A 13,486-nucleotide genomic window follows, 5' to 3' on the forward strand; every position below is an offset into this window, starting at 1 on the left:
TGTTACATAAACACAAAGGGTGTCACTATAGAACATACCTGTATATATTGTTACACATACACAAAGGGTGTCAGAATAGAACATACTGTATATAGTGTTACATATACACAAAGGGTGTCTATAAAGAACACATCTAAACATATTGTTTTATATACACAGTATAAAACATAGCTATATATATTGTTACATAGGCACAAAGGAGATCAGAAAACAACACAGTTACACATTTTGTTACACATACAAAGAGGGTGACAGTATAGATCAAACCTGTATATATTTTCACATATATAAATAGGGTGTCAGTATAGAACATAGCAGCATATATATATTGTTACATATACACAAAGGTGTCAGAATAGAACATAGCAGAATATAGTGCTACATATACACAAAGTGTGTCAGTATGGAACATAGCTGTAAACAATTTTACATATACACAAAAGGTGACAGAATTGAACACAGCTGTATATATTATTACATATACACATAGGGTGTCAGTTTTCAGCATATCTGCATATATTGTTATATATACATGTACACAAAGGGTATCAGAATAAAACAAAGCTATATATATTATTACATATACAAATAGGGTGTCAGTATTGAACATACCTGTATGTATTGTTACATACACACAAAGAGTGTCAGTATAGAACACAGCAGTATATATTTTTACATATACACATTGGGTGTAAATGTACAACATACCTGTAAACATTTTTACATATACACAAAGGATGTCAGTATAAAACATATCTGCATATATTGTTACATGTACACAAAGAGTGTCAGTATAGAACACAGCTGTTTATATTTTTACATATACACAAAGAGTGTAAGTAAAGAACATACCTGTATATATTGTTACATTTACACAAAGAGTGCCAGTAAACAACATACCAGCACATATTGTTACATATACACAAAGAGTGTCAGTATAGAACATACCTGTATATATTGTTACATATACACAAAGTGTGTCAGTATAGAACATACCTGTATATATTGTTACATATACACAAAGAGTGTCAGTATAGAACACAGCTGTATATATTATTACATATACTCAAAGGGTGTCAGTATACAATATACTAGCATATATTGTTACATGTACACAAAGGGTGTCGGTATAAAACATAGCAGAATATAGTGTTACTTATACACAAAGGGTGTCAGTAAAGAACATATCTGTACATATTGTTACATATACACAATAAACCGTGTTTGTGTTTATATTCAAGTTGGTATTTCCGCTATCCATATGTGCAGTGAGGCCGAGTTATTGTTGATAGTTATTTTGGAGACATCAGTGCGAAGTTTCATTAATGCGAACGCACTCAACTCGCATTTTACGCATCTAATTCACACTCGCGTTATTTTCAAGATTTGCAGTATATTGTTAGGGATACACAAAGAATATTAGTATAGAACATATCTGTATATATTGTTTCACATGTACACAATGGGTCCCAGTATATAACATAACTGTATGTATTGAAACATTCACACAAGGGGTGTCAGTATAGGACATTGCTGTATATATTGAAACATTCACACAAAGGCTGTCAGTATAGGACGTTGCTGTATATATTGAAACATTCACACCCAGGGTGTCAGTATAGAACATGGCTATACATTTTGGACTATGTTCACGCGCAGGTTGTCAGCACAGGACACTGATGTATATATTGTCACATGTACACATAGAATGTCTTACAGAACAGAGGTGGGTGCGCAGGCAACCATAGCGTGATGCGCATGCGCTGGACAGCAATTCACAGAAAAGAATGCTCCGTCAAATTCGTCTAACACCTGTGTAATTATCAGATGATGTGACGCAAAAATAAGAAAATGTGACTTTGAAGATTCCCAGAATGGGTCCATGTAAGTGAACGCTAAAACTTATCTGGGGTTTTGCTTAAAATCAAGTGTCCTGAACATACACAAATGTGAAGGAGAATTTACACAAGTATTGCCATTGCTGATTGACAGGTAATCCAGAAACAATGGGCAGCCCAAGCAGAGTCAGTGAAGCATTGAATAGCTCTTCAGGAGAGGGAGTTAGCCCACGTTTCGCTTCACAGTGTGATGATACAGACAATGGCAAATACACAGACGTCTTGGACAACTTTAAGGAATTACTTTTAAAAATGAACTTTTGAAAATGTTCTCTGCTGATGACGAAAACATGAATGAAGTGAGATAGTGCTTTCATGGCGTCACCAGGAAAAGTCGTCATGATTCCCCAAATGGATGTCTACCAAAACGTGTGCAAGGACAGAATTCCAGGACGTAATTTATAAATATGCTTCTGATGTTTGTTGCCAATATGGCTTTATTACAACTACAATCCGCTCTCATATTCGGGAAAAACAAGTACTCGGCAAAGGTAAAAGCAACCCCCGTCCTATCAACGTGGAGACAGTTCGCTTGATACACTAAAAGGTAGGTAATGATCTTTTTACCCAAGTCTATAACACGTTCCATATTTTACCCATTTACCCTGGAACTGCCCGCACTGTGGCCGATCATGTTTGACGTGGGGTATTCATGTTTAACAGCGGCATGGTACTAGTATATCAGTAGTCTGGCACTATAAATCGGCATCAGACCGGACTGGCACAGTCAGACACACACGTGCATGCACGTCGCTATATAAGTGCAATAATCTTTGACGCGACGTTAAACTCAATTTCACCTCATCTCACCTCACCTCACCTCACCTCACCTCACCCTTCATCAGATGAACATTGAATAAGTGTATTCAGAAAGACAGCTTCTGTGTTTCAATTTAAGTTGAATTTAGTTAATACCTTTACCGCATGAAAAGGCTCAATAAGTTAATGTATTTTATCCTTATATATTTTTTTGCATAAGATGTACGGCTGTCATGAATTCTAAAGTAGAAAATATATGTCACTTAAATGTGCACTCCTGTATTATTTATTCGACCCAACTCTCAGGACAATTGGCACATGACACATCACATGATATTTGACACATATGTAATAAATGGCACATACCGCATACCACATATCACCTATTATCTATCACAATACACATATCCCATGACACATGACACATATCCCATGACATATGACATGTATCCCATGACACACATAACCTCTCACATGGCACATACCACAAGACACATGAAATATCACACATAACATCGATATCACATGAAACATGACACCTATGACATACCACATGAAACATGACATGTTAAACAATTTACATGACACCTATCACATCACACATGACACATATCAGATAACACCTATCTCACGTCACATCAAATGGCACATGAGATATAACAGATAACACAAAACACATCAATCGCATGATATCACATATATTTTAATGACACATGACACATACCAAATGACATCGGACACATATCACATGACACATGAGACAGAACACATTACACATGACGCCTACTACATAGGACATGACACCTATCGCAATACATATATAATATATCACGTATCACATGAAATACACATCGATAATACATATCAAATCATTCATATCATTTTCACATAAACAATATCGCATGTCACATGAAATATATCACATGGCACATTTCCCCTGATATCTATCAAATAACATATCACATGACACATATCCATTACGAATAAGACACACAAGCAAACTTGATAACATTGACACTGTTAATCTGATTTTATTTCATGTGTACACTAGGGACATGAACTCATCCACAACATCAGGGGGTCTAGCTGCTATTGTGAAGAGACATATGTCTCACCTGGTCACAGAAGCAAGGACTAATTGTGATTGTGTCCCATGGATAAAACTTTCATATCATTTGGTTAAAAGTGACAAATATATATTTTAGGATGTGTGTGCATTCCCCCAGAGGGATCTCCTTATTTTGTTTGCAGCCCGTTTGCTTGTTTGGAAGCTGAAATTTTAAGACACAGAAATAACTTTGATGTAATATTGGTTGGAGATTTGATGCTAGAGCCAAAGACCTGAGTGACATCGTTTATATTGAAAGTGTTATGTCAAACCACCTGGGTATACCAAATGGTATAATCGATGAAGTAAATGACATTGATTGTATATCTGACCTAGGCATTTTACATACAAGATGCTCTTATGATTCTGGGAGTGTGAATAACAATGGACATAAACTCATACACATATGTAAAATAACTCACTGTTTATTGCAAATGACGTGATTGTTTTAGATAAGGGTGTTGGGAAAATACCTGTAAAAATTGCAGTGTCCTTTTTTTATATGTTTCTGATTTTGAAGTTGAAATTTTTTATCCTATTTTATCTGATGCCCCTTGCGCACTGAAATTGCTTTTATGATGTGAATCAACAAATATAAACATTCTCAAAACTGCCCTAGTGTTTTTATTCAATCTAAATGACTTAATGGTCTGTTATATCTCTCCGTTGTTTTGTTCCCGTTACTATATGCAGATACATTATACGGACTGTTCTGAAGAGGGGAATGTCCGAGCAACTCTCCATTCCCTAAAAATAATGGAGCAGAGGCCCATAAGTTTTGAGGAATACAGAGTTACGAGGACATTCCCCTACTTAAAACTCATCCCTACTTTTACACTTTGACAAAATATTCTGTTGTGGAAAATATTTGCAAAATAAACAAGAACTCTTTGTTGTCTGTATTCATACTGCGTGAGTCGACCTTGCGTGATGCACGAGGAATGTGTTCTCTGCTGCTGTTGCACGTGCGCCAAGCTTCGTCGCGAGCTGACATTTACAATGCATGGTACACGGCTCTTCATAATTTCGTTGGGTCCTTAACTAGTATTTATCAATCGCTTGCATATTGTCAATACATGCTGACGGGAATAATAGGAAATATGGAGCCCCGAACAAAGTTATATACATTACCTGATTTGTTTTTGTTTTCTCGTCAAATGTTTATCTTATTGCTGTAAATATGAACGTTGTTGTGTGTTTCCTACTCCAACAAATTGATTGTACACATATTATTTTGAGCTTTTAAGCATTATGCAAAATTATGAAAATATTTAATTGTTAATTTCACACCGTGCCTTCATGTGCTGCGGTAGCCGATGTTGACAATTACACGTTCTCAAATCACACGATACGGGTTCGAAACCCCACTGGCGACACATGTTTTCGGAAAGAAATTGAAATTATTTTCTTGTCAATAAATGTAAAAATATAGTTTCTATTCCAAGTGGAAATTAATTCAAATGTTGGTTCAAGATAGTGGATAGTTGACAAACAACTCTCCATTCCTTAAAAGTAATTGAGCGTTCAAACAATAGAATGACGTCACAGATGTATTTTAATAAGTGAGAAGGCATAGGTCTGTGACGTTGTTATGTTTGCAATGAACTCTGACAAATAACATGACTGGACAGATAGTCATAAGAACTTATTGATAAATGTTTATTGATACCACAAAGTTGGTGTTTTCATAATTTGTAGTCTTTTTGCTGGACAGAAATGGACCAGCCATGAACTCGTGAACAAGGAGACAAAAATCTATAAAAGGGATACAACTCTATGACATTAATCTCTGGTGTTTTCGTGAGTAGTGTCGGTGATGGCAGATCCTTTTAATTCAGCATAACTGGGTTCCCGTTGGCTCCTTAGTATTGGACTGAGATAAGCTGACTGTCAAGGCTGTATCCGTATATTAAAAAGATCATAATGTCAGTTTGTAGTGAGTGAGTGAGTGAGTTGGGTTTAACGCCGCTTTTAACAGTATTCCAGTTATATCGCGGCGTGTCAGCTTAATGTGGGAGGAAAGCCCGAAGTGATGCAGGTGTCAGACGTTTACCACTTCGGTGAAACCCACGAGCACAGGTATGGTGCTGACAAACCTAGAAGCATAATCGGGTCGAACCGGGATTCGAACCCACAATCATAGGTTTCTGGCGTGCCCAAGGGACGCAACTCTGCACAGCGAATCGCGGCGCCTTAGACGACTGGGCCACCCGTGCCCCCCGTCAGTTTGTAAATACTCTCTACTTATTCACGTAACTGTAACATAGTTAAGTATTTGATAGCCATCTGTAAGTAAACACATGACACTTTTATGGATAAATACGTTTTTATTGTTTGTATCGACATTTCCGGGCTACCAAGCTATTTCTCCCCCAATAACATGGATTTTTACTATAAGGCCATCTGAGCTTTGTTTAAAATATTTTCCTTCAATACATTCAAACATGATATGTTACTGACCCTGTAGGCTCATTTTCTGGTGCACTAAAGAAAATGCTGAAGAATGTACATGTATTCCGAAGTCCTCTATAAATCCACACATCTGTAAACCATGGTTAAACAATGACTGCAAACATACTGGGAAGGCATGGAAAACGGCTGAAAACTATTTCCGTCGCCATCCTATGAAGCATAATGTGGATAAATGAAAACAAATGCTAAAATCCCGGAGTACATTAAACAAAGTACATACAATTGCTTTTATGATGTGAAACAACAAATATAAACAATTTCACGGGTTAAACCCATTCAACGAGGAACATCGGTCAATCAGACTCTGAAATTGACAACACTGCTCCACGTGCATTTCGAGACGCTGTCACGCCGACGAATTTGTACAGTCAATCAATTAAAATGATAATTTTGAAAGTAATAACATCCTGTCAGAATCACAAGTTGGTTTTAGACATGGCTACTCAACAGATGATCATATTTTTACCCTGTATGCAATTATTGATTTACTAAGAAATAGAAAGAAAAAAATGTGTTGTGGTTTTATTGATTTCCAAAAAACTTTTGACAATGTTTTGCGTATAGGTTTATGGAAAAATAGCCCAAGGTATTGATGGGGAACTTCTTTGTATTATTGTTAATATGTACGATGGCATTAAATCGTGTGTGTGTACAAACGGTGTATATTCAGAACAATTCCCTTGTCTTATTGGTGTCCGTTAAGGCGACAATTTGTCTCCAATGTTGTTTTCATTGTTTCTAAATGATCTGAAACCGTTTTTATATTCTCAAAACTGCCCTAGTGTTTTTATTCAATCTAAATGACTTAATGGTCTGTTATATCTCTCCGTTGTTTTGTTCGCGTTACTATATGCAGATGATACTGTTTCGTTAGCTTTTAATCATAACAATTTACAAAATATGTTTGATATTTTTTACACTTTAATATGAAATAATACAACAAAATATTGGTTTATTTCAAACGTGTTTACCCGAATACATTATACGGACTGTTCTGAAGAGGGGAATGTCCGAGCAACTCTCCATTCCCTAAAAATAATGGAGCAGAGGCCCATAAGTTTTGAGGAATACAGAGTTACGAGGACATTCCCCTACTTAAAACTCATCCCTACTTTTACACTTTGACAAAATATTCTGTTGTGGAAAATATTTGCAAAATAAACAAGAACTCTTTGTTGTCTGTATTCATACTGCGTGAGTCGACCTTGCGTGATGCACGAGGAATGTGTTCTCTGCTGCTGTTGCACGTGCGCCAAGCTTCGTCGCGAGCTGACATTTACAATGCATGGTACACGGCTCTTCATAATTTCGTTGGGTCCTTAACTAGTATTTATCAATCGCTTGCATATTGTCAATACATGCTGACGGGAATAATAGGAAATATGGAGCCCCGAACAAAGTTATATACATTACCTGATTTGTTTTTGTTTTCTCGTCAAATGTTTATCTTATTGCTGTAAATATGAACGTTGTTGTGTGTTTCCTACTCCAACAAATTGATTGTACACATATTATTTTGAGCTTTTAAGCATTATGCAAAATTATGAAAATATTTAATTGTTAATTTCACACCGTGCCTTCATGTGCTGCGGTAGCCGATGTTGACAATTACACGTTCTCAAATCACATGATACGGGTTCGAAACCCCACTGGCGACACATGTTTTCGGAAAGAAATTGAAATTATTTTCTTGTCAATAAATGTAAAAATATAGTTTCTATTCCAAGTGGAAATTAATTCAAATGTTGGTTCAAGATAGTGGATAGTTGACAAACAACTCTCCATTCCTTAAAAGTAATTGAGCGTTCAAACAATAGAATGACGTCGCAGATGTATTTTAATAAGTGAGAAGGCATAGGTCTGTGACGTTGTTATGTTTGCAATGAACTCTGACAAATAACATGACTGGACAGATAGTCATAAGAACTTATTGATAAATGTTTATTGATACCACAAAGTTGGTGTTTTCATAATTTGTAGTCTTTTTGCTGGACAGAAATGGACCAGCCATGAACTCGTGAACAAGGAGACAAAAATCTATAAAAGGGATACAACTCTATGACATTAATCTCTGGTGTTTTCGTGAGTAGTGTCGGTGATGGCAGATCCTTTTAATTCAGCATAACTGGGTTCCCGTTGGCTCCTTAGTATTGGACTGAGATAAGCTGACTGTCAAGGCTGTATCCTATATTAAAAAGATCATAATGTCAGTTTGTAGTGAGTGAGTGAGTGAGTTGGGTTTAACGCCGCTTTTAACAGTATTCCAGTTATATCGCGGCGTGTCAGCTTAATGTGGGAGGAAAGCCCGAAGTGATGCAGGTGTCAGACGTTTACCACTTCGGTGAAACCCACGAGCACAGGTATGGTGCTGACAAACCTAGAAGCATAATCGGGTCGAACCGGGATTCGAACCCACAATCATAGGTTTCTGGCGTGCCCAAGGGACGCAACTCTGCACAGCGAATCGCGGCGCCTTAGACGACTGGGCCACCCGTGCCCCCCGTCAGTTTGTAAATACTCTCTACTTATTCACGTAACTGTAACATAGTTAAGTATTTGATAGCCATCTGTAAGTAAACACATGACACTTTTATGGATAAATACGTTTTTATTGTTTGTATCGACATTTCCGGGCTACCAAGCTATTTCTCCCCCAATAACATGGATTTTTACTATAAGGCCATCTGAGCTTTGTTTAAAATATTTTCCTTCAATACATTCAAACATGATATGTTACTGACCCTGTAGGCTCATTTTCTGGTGCACTAAAGAAAATGCTGAAGAATGTACATGTATTCCGAAGTCCTCTATAAATCCACACATCTGTAAACCATGGTTAAACAATGACTGCAAACATACTGGGAAGGCATGGAAAACGGCTGAAAACTATTTCCGTCGCCATCCTATGAAGCATAATGTGGATAAATGAAAACAAATGCTAAAATCCCGGAGTACATTAAACAAAGTACATACAATTGCTTTTATGATGTGAAACAACAAATATAAACAATTTCACGGGTCAAACCCATTCAGGTTACACACAACCAAATGTTTTCCCATAGACTTCTATAGTAACGTTATGATTTTTTTAAAAATAACTAAGCATTCAACAGCTATTACCTGTACGTGTGTGCACAGTTTGGCCTTAGAGCAGCAATAAAAAAAATAAAAATGACTAGCTTAGTCAGCTCCTTTTCCGAGTACCGGAAGCTAAACACACCACCCCCAGTTTCGCACCAAATGTCACCTACTTGAAAATAGCTGTGGTCACATTCAGCATAAGTCATCATGTTGAAAAAGACAGTACTAAATATAGAAAAACATGGTCAGTTTTAATAACTGGATGGATGTACATTTGAAAGACATAAAAATCTTACAGAATATCCTCCAATCACAGCCTGCAGATATCTCTCGATCTGCACTGAAGGCTCCCTACGAAAACCGCACTATCCAAACTGGTACTGATTTGGTGTAGTAGAACCTGTAGACAAATCAGAATATATTTGCACTTGTCAAATCTGTGATTTATATATTGTATATATATGTAGCTTCTCAGAAAAAAAATGGAAATTGGATTAAACTTCACTACTTGTTCCTATCCAGCATGTCTATATGGCACCAGAATACATAGTTTTGATGCACAGAAAGAGTTGTGAGAGTTTAATGATGTACACTTCATCAATGTTTTACAAAAGGTATTTCTGTATTAATAAAGAAGTTTTTACTTTCATGCACTGACCATGGAAGTTCATTTATATTTCATTAAAGATGGTGGTCAGGGGTCAATTCTATAAATGATTGAGGCTGCATAGATCATATCACCCAAAAATATTTTTTCGACTAAAAAAATTGAAAAAATCTTTAAACCTCAAAACCAGTTACAATACATATTTAAAAATGAGTAGTGGTCTGTTGTTTGCCTTCCTTTGCTGACATCATCAGAACATAGCAGAGTCTGCTACATTCATGGAATATGGTTTTGACACTTATGACATGATGCGATTGATATTGTTTGAGATTGCTCGAACTTACACCAACCATTGTTTATATAATTAAACACTCAAATGGCTGTCAGCATTTGGTAAATCATCTATGGAGGGGCTATCACAAATGTTTGTGCTTTCATATACTCCAAAAATGAAAAGTATAATCCTCTATGATATAGGCTGATGACATAAGTACACATGGAAAGGAATCAGAAAAAAATCTCAAAATTGGACAGAGAGCATGGAATTCAGGCCAACAATAAGCAAGGGACACATTAAGCAGCTTTAAAGTCATCATATATGTAAGGCTGGATAATGAACTTTACCAGAAAATAGGAAGTAAAGGGGTGCATTGTTAACAGCAATCTCAAACACTGACCAGTGAACCATACCGCCTATTAAAGCCGAGAAATTGAAATGGACCCTCAAGTAGAAAAAAGCTTGTTGAAACCACAACATGGAAGGAAATTACACTTAACTCTATTGATTTATTTAGTTAAGACTTTAAAATACTCACAGGACATCAAACATTCTTACTGTTTAATGTTTCAAGGTGGCTAAACTTGCTTATTTCAGTTATTTGCCAGTTTCAATGAAACAAAGTTAAAATTCCATATAATTTTGAAAATGTACAGCTTATCCTGACATAAATGTAATTCTTTTTATTCACAATTAACAGTGTCATGCAATACCAGCTTAAAATAGTGTTTCTCTCCAATAATTTATGGGTTTATAGGGGAATGAAAGATACAATGCATTTTACTGAACAGGGGAGATAATTTAGTTTTGTCGAACACTATCACATTCTTTAAAGATGATTTCAGAACCATAATGTTACATTCCAAAAGAGCCAGTGGATATTATTTTCATCTAAGCAGGTTCTGGGACTGGTGTATAGCCCTTACTTCATGTTTGCAAACTAAAAAACTGCACAATGAGGCATTAAGGGAGCACTGTCAGAAATGTCTAGTGCATGAGGGTGATCTTATTATGGCACTTGATAGTGAGCAACAGAGGGGCCTCAAGTGGACTGGGGTTCTTAAATGTACTTACTGTACCTACATGTCCAAGTTCCACAACTTCTACAAGGTAATAAAGCGCAGCGAGGCAAAACAAGGGTTGTCGATCACACACTGCCAACACCGGACTTCGGATCAGCTTCTCCAAATGCCAAATATGATGTCGAAACTCCTACTTCTTCTGCGTGAGTGCACATATACCTCCCCAGTCAACATCAGGCATGTGAAAAGCTGAAAAAAGTGTTCAGACAATATCAAATGGCAAACCAGTTTGGATATAACAGCCAGGAGTCAGTTCTTGAGGGGACAAAATAATTATTTGAAAGTTATATGAGTGAAAAATAAGTCTGTTTTAAGAAACTTAATAGAAAAATAGCATCATTCATTCACACAAGAGCACCTAACAGAAAGACATATTGGTATGCTACATTGTTTACTATAAATAAGGGGATGTTTGACATATTCTGCTGTCAGCAGTGTACATGCTTCATATTCAAGATAACGGCATCGCGTAACTTGACTGGCAAGCGATTGACACAAGGCAGAAATTGTTGTGGCAGTGGTGACTTTATCCTAATTTGTTGTCAAATTCATCAGTTTCAACAAATTCAGAAGGCAGGAGGAGGGTTTGTTGGACAGAGGTACCCTGGGGGGTTCGTGCTGAGTTAGACCACAATACGAAGCAACATTCATTTCCAGCCCATCCAAATGCTCCATTCAACCCAAAATGTCCCCAACTTCACTGTCATTATTTTTAAATTTGCCTCCATGGTGTATCCATGGTGAAATATAAACAGAAAAGCATGTAAAGTATGAATTACTGAAATGTGCACTCACCCTACAGGTTACACACAACCAAATGTTTTCCCATAGACTTCTATAGTAACGTTATGATTTTTTTAAAAATAACTAAGCATTCAACAGCTATTACCTGTACGTGTGTGCACAGTTTGGCCTTAGAGCAGCAATAAAAAAAATAAAAATGACTAGCTTAGTCAGCTCCTTTTCCGAGTACCGGAAGCTAAACACACCACCCCCAGTTTCGCACCAAATGTCACCTACTTGAAAATAGCTGTGGTCACATTCAGCATAAGTCATCATGTTGAAAAAGACAGTACTAAATATAGAAAAACATGGTCAGTTTTAATAACTGGATGGATGTACATTTGAAAGACATAAAAATCTTACAGAATATCCTCCAATCACAGCCTGCAGATATCTCTCGATCTGCACTGAAGGCTCCCTACGAAAACCGCACTATCCAAACTGGTACTGATTTGGTGTAGTAGAACCTTCAAAGAGGAACATCGGTCAATCAGACTCTGAAATTGACAACACTGCTCCACGTGCATTTCGAGACGCTGTCACGCCGACGAATCTGTACAGTCAATCAATTAAAATGATTATTTTGAAAGTAATAACATCCTGTCAGAATCACAAGTTGGTTTTAGACATGGCTACTCAACAAATGATCATATTTTTACCCTGTATGCAATTATTGATTTACTAAGAAATAGAAAGAAAAAATGTGTTGTGGTTTTATTGATTTCCAAAAAGCTTTTGACAATGTTTTGCGTATAGGTTTATGGAAAAAATTTATTAGCCCAAGGTATTGATGGGGAACTTCTTTGTATTATTGTTAACATGTACGATGGCATTAAATCGTGTGTGTGTACAAACGGTGTATATTCAGAACAATTCCCTTGTCTTATTGGTGTCCGTTAAGGCGACAATTTGTCTCCAATGTTGTTTTCATTGTTTCTAAATGATCTGAAACCGTTTTTATATTCTCAAAACTGCCCTAGTGTTTTTATTCAATCTAAATTACTTAATGGTCTGTTATATCTCTCCGTTGTTTTGTTCGCGTTACTATATGCAGATGATACTGTTTCGTTAGCTTTTAATCATAACAATTTACAAAATATGTTTGATATTTTTTACACTTTAATATGAAATAATACAACAAAATATTGGTTTATTTCAAACGTGTTTACCCGAATACATTATACGGACTGTTCTGAAGAGGGGAATGTCCGAGCAACTCTCCATTCCCTAAAAATAATGGAGCAGAGGCCCATAAGTTTTGAGGAATACAGAGTTACGAGGATATTCCCCTACTTAAAACTCATTCCTACTTTTACACTTTGACAAAATATTCTGTTGTGGAAAATATTTGCAAAATAAACAAGAACTCTTTGTTGTCTGTATTCATACTGCGTGAGTCGACCTTGCGTGATGCACGAG

Source organism: Haliotis cracherodii, unplaced genomic scaffold (assembly GCF_022045235.1).
Source record: "Haliotis cracherodii isolate W230 unplaced genomic scaffold, xgHalCrac1.p SCAF_7, whole genome shotgun sequence".
Lineage (NCBI taxonomy): Eukaryota > Metazoa > Mollusca > Gastropoda > Lepetellida > Haliotidae > Haliotis > Haliotis cracherodii.